The following is a 12,729-nucleotide window of genomic DNA, read 5'->3' on the forward strand; positions in this document are numbered from 1 at the left end:
CACGTGTAATGACATCCTGATAGAATTATAATTTCCTGCATTTGCATAATCTTCAGTAAAATTCACACTAGGTTCACCTTGCATTGCTAATTTCATTTCCCAAATCTGCATTTTTAGAAAATTAAAGAAAAGTCAGACTTAAAGTACTTTGGGAGTAGAAAGAGCTTATTGTTAGGTTCCTTCAAATTAAAACTGGAATTGTAATTTAAATATTTGAGTGCCAGGTGTTCTAAAAAGTGACAAGAACCATTCAAATCAACGGGAAGTTTTGCATTTCCTGAAGCTACTTAAAATCCTCTAGGCTAAATCATATCAGGAGCTTGGCAACTCTTCAGTCTCAGCCGGAGCTTCAGTGTGACTTCTGGGTTTGGGAAATCATGTTTGTCTGATCCAGTGCCCTGGTGTGCCCAGTTCCAGGATTCCATGAGCTATAACTTCCAAAAGTCAGTCAGGTAATTGGGCAATGAGAGAAGCAGCAGGAGCAACCGTATTTAACTACCCCCTGATGTGGACCACATGACTCTCCATTAGCCCAGCAAGACAGCTCTGGATGCTGGTGAAAATCAGGTGATCTCAAAATAGTTTGGGGATATGGAAAGGCATCAAAATTAGACATCCACCTCGGATTATTAGTGTGATTTCCAGTAGGAAAACCTAATTATTCCCTGTTCTGGTTAAAAGTGCTTTAGAAACTGTCTTCCAAGTTCTGTCTACCTGGCATACTATGTTTCAGAGGTCTCATTTGATGAAGTTTTGGGGTGATGGAGGGGTTTGTGGGGTCTGGAGCCAATGGCCAAGAAAGAATTCTTCAAGATGTCTTTCGTGCAAAAAGGTGATTTTATTAAAGTATGGGACAGGACCCATGGGCAGGAAGAGCTGCACTGGGTCATGACAGGCAACTCATTGTATACCCACAGGTTGGGAGAGGGTCACGGATAGAGTAAGTCTGTAAGGTATTTTGGGAGCAAGGTTTCCAGGACCTTGAGGGGCTAGCTGTTCCTAGGGAAATGCCACTTATTACTGTTTAATAAAAGCCCAGTCATGAGTCCCTTCAGATGTATATGGGGCCAGGGGTGGGGGGAAGCATAAGCTTGAAGCATGATTGCCAGCATATATCTTGGGGCAGTTGAGTTAAAGGATGTAGACACTTACAGGATCCTCGAGGTTGGGATAATGTTAAGCTAAGGTTCTCTTTTGCCCCTAGCAAAGTGTCATCATCCATCCAGGCAGCTAAGCTCCTGGAGGGAGGTCACTCTGCCGGTTTCAAGGACTTGTCAGTGGGCTGTAGTCAGTAAAGGAATTTAATTTTTCATTTGCCTTAGTTTCCCACATTACCATGACAAACACTTAAAACCCTTTCCTTTGTTCTTGGATAGCCAGGAGTGTCCAAGGAATATCACACATATTCCACCTGGTGGGAGATGGGGTGTGCCAGCCTGTATTTTGCCCTCAGCTTGCCCCACAATCCCTCATCATCATTTATTTAGTAAAACAATCCCTCATCATCACTTATCTATAGATATAGATATAGATATAGATATAGATATAGATAGATATATAGATGATCTAATTTGTTTATTTACCAGAAACAAAATGAGAGTCCTTTGTCTCACACATAACAGCAACAAATTTTTTTTTTTTACGTGCATAAGTTGTACTGTACGAACAAAAGTTCTTTTTTCACAAAGATGAGAAGCAATTAATGAACTCTTTTGGGGGGAGAACCCTGTTGTCCCTTCAATTTTTCAAACTCACCTAGGATCAAAATGACATAGTAGCCTTAGTGGTCTCACATGGTTACATGTATGTATTTATCTATGCCCAATTAGACACAAAATAACCTATCAGATTAAAGGGGAATGGATTTTATACTTTTAAAATGTGACATATGTATGAAGTGCTCACTACAGTTGGATTAATTTTATAAATTGTGATAGTCAACAGAAATAATTCAAATATTCACATAATTGGTTCTGAAGTTTATTTTTATTTTTTTATTTAATGTTTTATTTATTTTTGAGAGAGAAAGAGACCACGAGTGGGGGAGGGGGGACAGAGAGAGAGAGAGACAGACAGACAGACAGACAGACAGAATCTGAAGCAGGCTCCAGGCTCTCAGCTGTCAGCACAGAGATCAACGGGGAGTTTGAACTCACCAACCATGAGATCATGACCTGAGCCGAAGTCAGATGACTAACCAACTGAGCCACCCAGGTGCCCCATGAAGTTTCTGTTGTATGGCAACAGTACATAGAGATTTTATATAAATATAGATTACTCAGCCCTATCCTGAGAGATTCCAATTCAGAACTTTTGAGTCTTGACCGGGATTCTGTTTTTTAAGCAGGCTCCACAGATTATTATGAGATAGCACGTGACCAGGTTCAAAATATTCTGTTTAGTTGTCAACTTTTATATTAAAATTGTTTGGTGCAGACTCCATGTAAACTTTATTAATATCATTGATGATGGTTTGTTTATGCATAAATACAGATTGAGACCTCGTATGTGTTCTTTTTTTGAAATTACACAGCAACATCCTGAATATGCTTTATCCAGTTTCCCTCAATGGTAATATTTTACAAAATTATAGCAACATATTGCAATCAGGAATTTGATACTGGTTCAATCCACTGGTCTTCAGATTTCCCCAATTTTGCTCGTTTGTGTCTGTGTTATTCATTTTTTTAATGGTATCTCATTATTATATATATATATATATATATATATATATATATATTTTAGCTTTTGGTACTTCGTACTACTTCTCTATCCTTTATTTGTATTAAAATTAGAGAAGATAACATTAACTCAGCAGAACATGAGTACCCACTACTCACCTCTAATAATAAGGTTGAAATCTATTTGTATATCTCTTATGTATCAATTCTCCTTCCTCTCCCCTCAGAGGTAAACAGTATCCCATATTGAATATTTTAATAGTTTGCTACAGATATAGTTAGAAGCCAGAAATATATCTTAAAGTTTTGCAAGTGTCAAACTCTACATAAGGTGTCATAAAATTATCTATAGAATTCTGCATGTAAGCATACTTTATGTATGTACCTTGTGTTGAGATTTGAAGTTATTTTCATATTACCATGGCTAAACAAAGGCTGCAGTTGGACCCTCCCGTATATGCATAGAGGTCAGAGAGTTTCTCTGAATGTATGAATGGTAGTGAACTTGTCAGATATTAGGGTAGGTGCATCTTCAACTTTCCTGAATATTAATAAATAGTTCTCTATGTTAGCTGTGCTTTTACACTTAGTAGGAGTATAGTTGAATTCCTCTTTGTCCACGTCATTGCATTGTCTGACTTTTATTTTATTTTTTTTCCTAATCACATAGGCTGGCTCTGTGCTTATGAAAAACATCAGTTTCCATATGAAAATGAAAAGAATATCTGCTTTACAAGTTGTGACTATGTTTAAATGTAGAAATCCATATGAAAGCACTTAGCAATGTCTGACACCCAAAAGGAATTTAAATGTTTTACCTCAAAATGTGAAAAAGTGCAAGGTGTTTGAATTTAAACTGGGGTAGATTAGGATGTCTTCTTAGGTGATGTCATTGGTGGTGCTTAATTACAACCCTTTGCATTGGGGTGTTGGTTGAACATGATATTTTAATGAGAGCAAGCTCCTGGAATATAGCACTGATCCTGACTCTAATGGATCCTAACTAAACAGTACTCCTTCAACCCTGGGAAAAAAAGCCCTGTGATTTAGTTCTACCTTAGGAGACATGAGACTGCCAGCATTATAAAAATACAACGATCTTGTGAGCACCTAAAGAGTAAGTGATCTAACAGGAAACTGCAGCCAGATGAATGGGAAGACCAGGATGAATGAATGAGTTATGATGTTACCCTGTTGGTCTACAGTCCCCCCACATTCCGATGACATGCCGAGGACTTGATTCTAGGGGGCAAATTAGTTTTAATCCACAGCCACATCCGTGGCTATGCAGGATTGCGTTTAGTGTCCTTGGTGGAGTATATGTCTGTTGAAGAGAGAAATGAACTTCTAGCAGAATGAATGGCTTTGAACATAAGGTTGGTGACTGATCATAGAGCAAATTGTTAGAATGATTAGGAATTTCCTATATTTTCAAAGATGAACTATAATGTCTTTGCTCAGAAATTAGCAGACTTCAGCTGAAAACATTTACCTGGAGGTAGCAGACAAATGTGTAGGCTCGCAATATTCAATTACTGTTAAGAAAATGGCCTCTGAAATCAGAAAGCCTTGCTGGCTACCAAATGTATGATCTCAGGACAGTTATGTAACCTCCCCTCTGAGTTTTCTCTTCTTTAACAGTATTTACAATGATTCATTACAAGGATTAAGTAAGATATTTTCTCAACACAAAAAGGACAAATGGACACATGATAAATTCTAACATATTGCCAGAAAATTCTCTCTGATGAGGAATGTCTACACTGTACTACTTTCAGCCTATAGGGCATAATTCTGTGGCGACTTGAAAATGGCAAAACTGGGAGACAGATCACCAAACCAAATTAGAGTTCAGAATAACTTGACCAGTTGTGAGAGACTAAGTATGTCAGAATGGATGAAATAGAATTTTATGAATACAGAATTGTATAAAATGTTCATTTATTTATTTTTGAGAAAGAGAGAGGCAGAGAGAGGGAGACAGAGAATCCCAGGCATTTTCTGTGCTGTCAGCATAGAGCCTGATATGGGGCTTGAACTCACCAACCGTGAGATCATGACCTGAGCTGAGATCAAGAGTCAGACACTTAACCAACTGAGCCACCAGGCGCCCCATGAATTCAGAATGTAAAGGCCTGAGAAAGAATATGATAAAGGAAATATTCTGCCAGCTATCCACATCGCCAGGCCCTACTTATCAGGAAGTGATCAGTCAGATTCTTGGAGGGAAACTAAAGGTATCCAGGACAGGTGTTTTAAGGAGATTATCCAAGCAGATGTGTATGGTGGTATGAATAGGGTAGAAAGAATCCACAAAGAATGGGGGAGCACGAACCCAGGGAGTAATGAGAGTGAGAAGCTATTGCTGTCCTTGGGCTGGAAGTGGCAGGGCAGGGCAGGGACTGGTGTTTGCAGAGCATGGGGAGAGCTAGAGCCTTGAGCCGGGAAAGCCTGACGCTGGATAACAAACAGTTCCTCAAAACTCCATGTGTATAAAAATCACCTTGGCTTACTGCTAAAGAGCAGATCCTAATTCTGTCACTCTGCAATAGGGCCCAGATTCTACAATTTTAAGAAGACCTCAGGTGATTTTGATGCTACCCATCACATCCTTAGGCCGTGCTGTAAGGAGCAACGGCATAGAGATACTTAGTCACTGCCTCATCTAGCATATCCAAGCAAAGAAGTGTCTGGAAAAGAAGTGCCCCTTAGTTTCTGAAAGTCCCTTTTCTTTACATAAAGTGTATTTTAAGACTCATTAAACTAAACTAAAATAACATTTAGGAAAGCAAGCAGAACATAAAGAAAAAGATGATTTCAAATGCAGTCTTAAGCCATCAGATAAGCTTCCTTTCTCCAATACTTACTACAATTAGACTTACAGAAAGAGTGGGAAATACATGCACCAAAATACTGTAGTATCTATTTCTGGATAATAGAACACAAGTTATTTTTATTTGCTTCCTGTTTAGATCATTTTTCATTGTTTTTATACTCAGTATGTATTATAATTATTGCAGCAACAATATAAATTATTAAAATGCACAAAGTATATGATAATGTTAAAAAGTAACTTTCTTCATATAATTCTTTAAATTGACAGATAGCTCTAATATTTCAAGGAAAATATTTAAAACATAAACTCCTCTATCAATTATATGTGCAAAGCCTTTGTAGGATCATAGTAAAATAAACTTTTGTATTATCAAATAAATCACTGAATTTGAGACTGAAAGCTTCAATATCACTTCTCAGAGCTGTTGATAAGACAAGGATTTCAGAGAAAATGAGCTGCTGGATAAACAAACATAATGTACTTCTGGTTACAGAGGATTTCTCACCTGATCAGCCAAACATGGATATTATTATATTGATGGGATAAAGGAGAAAAAGATTATCAGCTACCAATACATGTATAAAGTAAAGCTGTTTTCTCCCCAGCCTTGGGATTGTCCCCAGATTCAACATTTGGCTCTCAGCTCTTCTCATCCCTTCACTCAAGACAACACTTCTTACTGACTTAAGTTATTCCTTTACAGCTGACATCTAGAACTCTAACTTTTGCTTCGATGTAACTTCCAAGTGTCCTTACAGTTCTGAGAGGTTTGATATGGTTTTTCTGTTAATGTCTACTGTTGGAAAATTAGAGGGGTTTGAGGATGGCAAAGAAAATCAAGTTAGAAAATAAAGAAATTCTCAAAGAAAGATGCAAATGTACCTACTATTTTTGTAGATATTTGTGTATGTGTGTGTGTGTGGGGGGGGGGGGGAATAAGCATAGATGAGATTAAATCTGTATAAATGAAAAAGAATCAGAGAATAATCTCAATGGCAATGTCTTCAAAGTCTGCAGAGACAATGATTTTAGACTTAGGATCCTGTATGTAGTCGAACTAACATTAAATGTCACAGCAAAACGGACATTTCCAGAAATGTGAAGACTCCGATAATTTCATTGTACAAAGCTGTACCTGAAAGAAAGTCTAAAGGTGGGACTCAGACAAAATAATAAGGATAATAATTAAAAAGCATAGAGAGCATGAGAAAGAAGGTTGAGAAAAAAAACTAGAAAAGAGCAAATACATAACTATGACTAATACTTTTCTGGTGCATAATGATAAAATGATTTTTCTCAATGCAAAACTCTGAATTAAACATGGGTGATGGCAAGTGGAGGAAGGAAAATGAAAATTAGTTAATGAAGTTCTTACATTATGGGAAGAGAGAAGGTAGGGAAAAGATGCAGATAGTTAATAATCTAGATGTTAATAAGTCCCTTGTTCCTGATACTCTTGAGCACTGTCTTGGAAGTTCAACATCAAGAAGACAAATTAGGATGAGAAAGTGTTAAAGAAGAATGACACCATCATTATTTCTGGATGATGTACTAATATTTCCAGGTAGTATAGTAAACTCCCTAGATAACATAAAAACAACTAGAAGAAACACAAAAGTTCAATGAGATAACTGAAACAAGATCAAAGTTAAAATTAGTACCTTTTCTAAACATCAAGAATGTATAGGTAGAAAATATTAAAGGAAAAAGTGAGTTCCTATCTAAAGAAATAGCAAAAATCGGAAAAGCTAAATATATATAAAAAATTAAATATATAAAATAAATATGAAAATAAACATGCAAATTATTTTTTAAATGACAAAATATCCTTAAAGTTATAGAGGAAAACTGAATAAATGGGTGAAATATATTATGTTTGTAGATAGGAACTTATGTTAGTATGGTAGCAGCTTTGTTTTGTAAAAGTAAAAATCCTTTTTAGATTTCTTTTGGTTAGCACAGACAGGCACTAATGTAGATCTTTCCTAAAAGTGAAGCGGTGTGATGTAAACCTTTAGAAAGTGAGGGAATACTCTCTATTTTATGGCGTTTTTACTTACAAAAGGTTTCAGAGGAACTCTCCACTTTCTTTTTTTTTTTTTTAATTTTCTTTTTTTTTTTCAACGTTTATTTATTTTTGGGGGGACAGAGAGAGACAGAGCATGAACGGGGGAGGGGCAGAGAGAGAGGGAGACACAGAATTGGAAACAGGCTCCAGGCTCCGAGCCATCAGCCCAGAGCCTGACGTGGGGCTCAAACTCATGGACCGCGAGATCGTGACCTGGCTGAAGTCGGACGCTTAACCGACTGCGCCACCCAGGCGCCCCAGAACTCTCTACTTTCAAATAGAGGAGGAAACCTGTAATGTGAACCGAGTAAGCAGCTTATTTTTCAAGATTGACGGCTTAGGCATCAGCACCCAGGCCTCTGTGCTTGTGATCCACAGCTCTCATGTCATAAACCCTGACCGTCTCACTTAGGGCCTGTCTTCAGGATGGACCCTAGAATCATTCAGTCTATGAACAAAAACCTTACAGCTACCATTCTCCTGTGTCAAGGTGGCGTTCTTCTCCATTTGCTAGTCTCTTTGTTTCACCAGCAAGTGTTTCTGGTGGTCTTTTGGGGTGTTCATGGTCACTGTATCTTTATGAGGCCCTTGATGTGAATGGATGCCTGGGTAGATTTTATTACCTATGGAACGGAGCCAGTACATCGTTATTATTTCAGTAACAATGCATCTTTTCCTAGCTGTAAATGCTGGGGATACTTCTTTCCTTCTGTTCAAGTAGCATCTACCATTTCATAGGTCTCTACATTATTTGCCTGATTATTTAATATATTAACAAATAGCATGTTGCCATTACATTTGGTGTATCTAAAACCAAATTCATCAGTTCATAGTAAATTTTGTCCTTACTGTGTTTCATATTTTCTTCTGTTCTATCCCCAAATCTTCAGGATCCCAGATTTTTGACGATTGGCTTCATTTTGTGCTATTTCTAAGAATTTCTTCACAGGAAGGTATGATTTCAAGTATTAGTCAAGAAGAAAGTATAAGTTAAAACAGCATTGTGTCAGGCATCCATTAAAATATGTTGTTGTTGTTTTTCCCTTTTCTGGTAAAAAACAGCTTAACATTTATATCTGTACCCAACTTGAGGTAATAATAGGATGAAAGTTGAGGTCAACCATACTATTTCTATATCAGACTGCCCCCCACACCCAGGCCTCTATTCAGTATGTAGGAATTCTGGAAGTTCTAATTCTCTCTAAGTTCATTGTTGGGACGTCCACAGGGACCTCGTATGTACTCTGGGAACTGCTCTTTCTGCCAGAATATGGAATGCAATTTTTTTTCTTTTTTCCTCTACTGGTCCATTGTGATGATGCTTCCATTAACTGCCAGTAACTAAAAGGATCACACTAATATCTGCATATGTTTCCACTGATGCTGTTTAAACTCATAGAAGCCAAATGAAAGCTGCTATTGCCTAAGGCCAAAATCATGGATACCTTGGCCAGTGGTGTACATTTTTTGCCCTAAAGAGATTATGCTGTCTCCAGAATAGCTGCTATTAGGCAAGGATACTGTGGTCATCATCAATATCTCATTCATTCGCCATTGCCAACTTAGCTTCAGCCAGTAGCACTTCCCCAGTGCTGAGGCAGCACTTGGTATCCACGGGAATTATAGAGAAATGACTTCTATCCATTTACTGTACTGCTCTCTCAAGGGTCAGGCCTGAGTTCACAGGAGATGGGCCAAGGGAGATGGGGGTGAGCCATATCATTTCTATTCTGTGAGTCACTCTTGGAAGACACAGCTTCTGTTTTTGAGTCAACTCTACTCTTTTCCTTTAAGATGTTCCCTGTTCTCATAGCCACACATCAAACAGTCCATCCACATTGACTTATAATGAGCCCATTTGACCTGGTCTTCAGATAAATGTAGATAGCCTTGAATTCTGAAATCATGTGATGTTCAAGCTGAATCCTCTATTTTAAAAAAGAGTAAATTTAAGGACACCTGGGTGGCTTAGTTGGTTGAGCGTCTGACTCATGATTGTGGCTCAGGTCATATCACGGTTCGTGGGTTAGAGCCCCATGTGTGTCTTTGTGCTGGCAGTGTGGAACCTGCTTCAGATTCTCTCTTTCTCTCTCAACTCCACTCGTGCTGTCTCTCTCTCTCTCTCTCTTAAAAATAAACAAACATTAAAAAAATTTTTAAAAAAAGTTAATTTAGAAAGCTATTTGTGTTCTATCTGCTTTGTATTTCAGAAACTTATTTCAGGGCACCTGGGTGGCTCAGTCGGTTAAATGTCTGACTTAGACCCAGGTCATAATCTCACGGTTCGTGAGTTCAAGCCCCACATCTGGCTCTGTGCTGACAGCCCAGAGCCTGGAGCCTGCTTTGGATTCTGTGTCTTCTTCCTCTCTTTCTGCCCCTCTCCCGCTCATGCTCTTTCTCTCAAAAATAAATAAACATTAAAAAAATTAAAGAAACTTATTTCAGAATAAGTCCTAAAAGAAAAAGCAAAAGAAGAGGAAGAAACACACACACACACACACACACACACACACACACACACAAATACTAGCATCATGCTGAAAATAGTAAAAAAAAATGATGATATTACATATATCAGTTTTATAGTAGAATTTACAAAATGGCAAGAAAAAAGCAGCAACAAAGCATTCTGCCAGCGGGCTGCACAGCGCTGACTTCTGTCGTGCCGATGGCTGTGTACAGCAAATCCTTGGGAAAGAGAATGGTGAGGTCTCATGTTAGTGGTGGAGCAGCCCCCTAGGGAAGGCCTATATGGATAACACAATAATAACTGCAGGGTGGACACAAGAGGTTACGTGGCTGTTAGCTGCGTTCGAGAAATCAATTAGGTAGGCCACAGAGAAGTTTAAACTGGAAAAAAGTGTTGTTTGATATTTTCGTAGATAAACTCACTAGGAAACTTGAAGTTGAGGACTTAAGGAAAAATGCCGTTAAGAATTCTGGGAGGAACTGAGTCAGATGTTAAGAAGGATATTTACTGTTTATGTAAAGAGAGCTTGAGGAGTGCTGTTTTTTAAAACAGTAAAAATGATGAATTGGGCAATAGAAAAAGACGTGGACATGAAACCCAAGTTTTTTTTCTTTGAGGACATTCTCTGGTTTTTATTTTTATTTATTTATTTATTTATTTATTTATTTATTTATTTATTTATTTTAACATTTTTTATTTTTGAGACAGAGACAGACACAGCATGAACAGGGGAGGGGCAGAGAGAGAGGGAGACACAGAATCGGAAGCAGGCTCCAGGCTCTGAGCCACATTCTCTGGTTTTTATTTTTATTTATTATTTATTTATTTATTTATTTATTTATTTTAACATTTATTTACACAGCATGAACAGGGGAGGCTCAGACACAGCATGAACAGGGGAGGGGCAGAGAGAGAGGGAGACACAGAATCGGAAGCAGGCTCCAGGCTCTGAGCCATCAGCCCAGAGCCCGACGTGGGGCTCGAACTCACGGACCGCGAGATCCTGACCTGAGCCGAAGTCGGACGCTTAACCAACTGAGCCACCCAGGTGCCCCATTCTCTGGTTTTTAGAAGTGAAGTTCATGGGTAAGAATTTCACTGTGTTTGTGAGGATCTTTGCCGACTCATAGCCTATCTTCTGAATAGTGTACAGATCAATGGCATTGGAGTCCAGAGATGTAGAACTGACTTGCAGCTTTTGCTTGCTTAGAGCTTCCATTTTATCATCTGTAAAGAAGCGTGAAGCTTTTAGGTTTGTTTTGAGAGTAAACAATGTATCTAAAACTGCATAAAATCACCTGGCACTGATTTTTATCTAACAACTATGCACCAGAAACATAACGGGTTAGCTATTTTATTTTCCCAAGTTAGTGCTCAAAAAATTTCAAACCTATGGGAGAGTTGAAAGAATGGCACAATGAGCGCATAGAAACTCTTCACCAAAGTTTTTCAGTTTTTAATGCTTTGCCATAGGATCTTCCTTTCACCCTGTCATGTCACCCCAAACTGACTTAGCCTGCATCTCCTCAGAACAAGAATATTCTTCTACATAACCACATATATTAAAATACGGAATTTAACATTGATTCAATTATGTAATCCAAAATGTATCTCCTATTCAGTTTCCTCCCCATTATCTAATAATGTCCTTGTAACTGCTTTTGTTGTTGTTTCTTTGTAGTTTTAAATTTTTTGTTTTGTTTTTATTCCAAGGTGCAAACCAAGATCACACATTGCATTTACTGATTCTCACCATTTTCTTTTTTTAAAAAAAGTTTTAAATGTTTATTTTTGAGAGAGAGACAGAATGTGGGAGGGGGAGGGGCAGAGACAGAGAGACATAGAATATGAAGAAGTCTCCAGGCTCCACAAGCTGTCAGCACAGAGCCCAACGAGGGGCGGGGGGGGGGGGGGGGGGGGGGGGCGCTCAAACCCAGGGAACCGTGAGATCGTGACCTGAACTGAAGTCAGATGCTTAACTGACTGAGCCACCCAGGTGTCCCATTTTTCCAGCATTTTCAAAATAACATTGATATTTTAAAACTCCAGACCTATTATCTTTCAATTTGGATTTATCTGATGTTTTTCTCATGACTTAGATTCTAGTTAAATATGTTTTAATGGGATTACTACTTAGATGATGTGCCCCTTCTCAGTTCATCAGTTAGGGGGAGAAATCTCAGTTTGTCCCATTTTGGGGGAAATTGAATGATCAATTAAGGTGGTTATCTGCAAGATTCCTCAATTATAAAGTTGCCTTCTGCTTTATGTAAGTAATAAACAATCTATGGGAGTAATAACATCTTTTAATAAAAAAGGTATCACAAAAATCCTTAAAAGTAAATTTTGAATTAGAATCTCTGGTAAATACATGTATTTTCATACTTAACCCTGTAGACACAGGATTCTTAATTCAAAGCATGATGCAGATCAGTTGAAATATTCTCTCTCTTATGCTCATTGCCATTCCCCTAACTGAATAAACACAACCCTTCTAGCCGTAATCTCTTGACATACCTTGAGAACTCTGTAAATGCCAAGGCAGTCTCTTGCATGGAAATATTGGAAATTGGGATGAAAATATTTTCTACATATAGAGGGTGAAATCTTTCTCAAGACTTATCTTTCTAAAATAAATACATTTGTGAGTTCTTGAGTTTTTTTTTTTTTTTCA

This window comes from Prionailurus viverrinus, chromosome C1, assembly GCF_022837055.1.
Source record: "Prionailurus viverrinus isolate Anna chromosome C1, UM_Priviv_1.0, whole genome shotgun sequence".
NCBI classification, from domain to species: Eukaryota; Metazoa; Chordata; class Mammalia; order Carnivora; family Felidae; genus Prionailurus; species Prionailurus viverrinus.